General features: G+C 51.4%; 1 protein-coding gene across 2 annotated transcripts in view; it reads left to right on the top strand.

Moving 5' to 3' along the window:
• Positions 1-2,156, top strand: part of RGMA (repulsive guidance molecule BMP co-receptor a) — a 45,851-nt gene that overhangs the window by 13,604 nt on the left and 30,091 nt on the right. The gene's annotated exons all lie outside the window — the stretch shown is intronic.

The following is a 2,156-nucleotide window of genomic DNA, read 5'->3' as shown; positions in this document are numbered from 1 at the left end:
TTTTATCTTATTTTTTTGAGACGAGTCTCGCCCTGTCACCCAGGCTGGAGTACAATGGCATAATCTCTGCTCACTGCAACCTCTGCCTCCCTGTCCTGCCTCAGCCTCCCGAGTAGCTGGAACTACACGCATCTGCCACCACACCCGGCTAATCTTTTAATCTCTACTGTAGTAGAGATGGGGTTTCACCATGTTGGGCAGGCTGGTCTCAAACTCCTGACCTCGTGATCTGCCTACCTTGGCCTCCCAAAGTGCTGGGATTACAGGTCTGAGCCACCACGCCCAGCCTGTTTATTTCTTTATCCCCCAGTGACTAGCCTGCAGTGGGTCCTGGATGTGTGTTTGATGACTCAGGCCCTAGATTTGAGAACACTCTGTTCGTACCCAGAAGCAGGCAGAGTTAGAGCCCCTGACCATCACTGCCCCAGAAGGGCTTCAGCCTTATGCAAAATCCTTCCCTTCAGAAGCCCCTTGACCCCTTTCCCCCCATCAAATAGCTACTCCCAGAGTGGAGAAGGAGAGAAGGTGGAGGTGGGTGCTCCTCAGCCAGGGCAGAAGAAAGGCAGCAAGAGTCATGCATGAGGGTCTCTCTCCCCGCAGGTCTAAGCTATAGCCTAGAGACACTACATACTTGGGTAGACTCTGTGGAGCTGTTTGAAGTCAACTACACTTTTGAATTCAGTGAGTTTCTATGGCAAATGGAGTGCTGAGTTCTCAAATCTGTTGTAGGAATTTTTTATTCCTGCAGAGAGTTGGGGGGTTGCTGAAAGGTTGGTTTGGCCAGTGTAGACAGATTCCTCAAGGTCAGCACAACCCCACACTGCTCTTGCCGGGGCCAGATTTCTCATGATAGTCTAAACTCTTCGATGGCCAGCTCCCTACTTTGAAGATGTCCAAATCCAGCCTCCTCAAAAGAGAGAGGGGAAAAAAAAAAAAAGCCCTTTGCATCCTTTTCCCAAATTACTTGCTCACGCCATAGGACTGGGGTCTCCTCCTAACATGGCAGCCAGTCCCCCAGCAAGGACACCGGAACTCCCAGGGCCTGGGGCCTCTTCAAGTTCCATTCAGTTGTAGTCTTGGAGTGACAAGATTATCAGCCCGATCCTTACAGATGAAGAAACTGAAGTGTGGAGGTTAAAAATCCACTCTCGGGCCAGGGCAGCCCCAGAAGGGCGTGATTTCCGGCCTTCTGCAGGCTCTAGGGCCTCCGCTGGATCCTGAGCCCTGGTCTCTGACCTGGACGTGCTGCAGTGGTGACAGTGGTTAATTACTGTCCAGGTGGCTTGGAATGCCAGTGATCCCTTCTCTTTAGCAAGAGACTGCAGAACTAGCTCCTGCGAAAGGCAGACTCCAGCAAATGGTGTTAATTGGTGGACCTCAGAGGTGAAAAGTCCACTCGGTCACCTCTGTGCAGTCTGGCACAGTGCCTGCTCAGTGCCCTGGTGGCCATCCGGTGACCCTGTGGAATAAATTGTGGGGTCGGGCCCCAGAACTGGCCAAGCTTGAAAGGAAGACCGTTTTTGATGGTGGGCTTTCGCTGGGAAAACCGTAGCATTTTGCAGACCCGTGCCTAAAATGAACCCAGGTTTGGGGGAGAAGTCACTAGAGCCTGTCAATCTGAGACCTAAATATTTTAGGGAAACAGCGGCACCCCCACTGGAAAGAAGAGTCGTGTCTGGCGTTGCGGCCTAAGGAAACAGCAGCTTCGTCTTGCCCTGCTGCACAGCTGGCTGAGGCGTGGCTCCCTTGTGTACCTGTTTAGTGGAAGCCAGACTCACAGTCTTGCTTCCGAGGTTGTGTCTTCACAGACGCAGAACCTTCTCCTCTTCCTTCAAAGCTTGCTCCTCTCCACACTCGGGACCTGCCAGCCAGAGCCCCAGATGCAGCTGCGCCCTGCAGCCTGTGTGGTCCTTGCAGCAGTGAGGACTGTGGTGGTTCTAAATTGGATAAAAACCCAGAGGTGTTTTTTTCCCCTCCGAAGACCCAGATGGGCAGGCTTGGGAGTGAGGTGAGGAGGCTGGTGGGAGGAATTTGTTTGACTAAAAACACTGGCTTGGGCCTATTTGTGTTTCATCCAAAAGATGTTTCTCAGGGGAAGTTTTTTTGTTAATGTTTTGTTTTGCTTTGTTTTTTTTGTTTGTTTTTTTTTTTTTTTT

Source organism: Cebus imitator, unplaced genomic scaffold (genome assembly GCF_001604975.1).
Source record: "Cebus imitator isolate Cc_AM_T3 unplaced genomic scaffold, Cebus_imitator-1.0 Scaffold19, whole genome shotgun sequence".
Taxonomy (NCBI): Eukaryota; Metazoa; Chordata; class Mammalia; order Primates; family Cebidae; genus Cebus; species Cebus imitator.
This window is presented reverse-complemented; position numbering and strand designations above follow the sequence as displayed.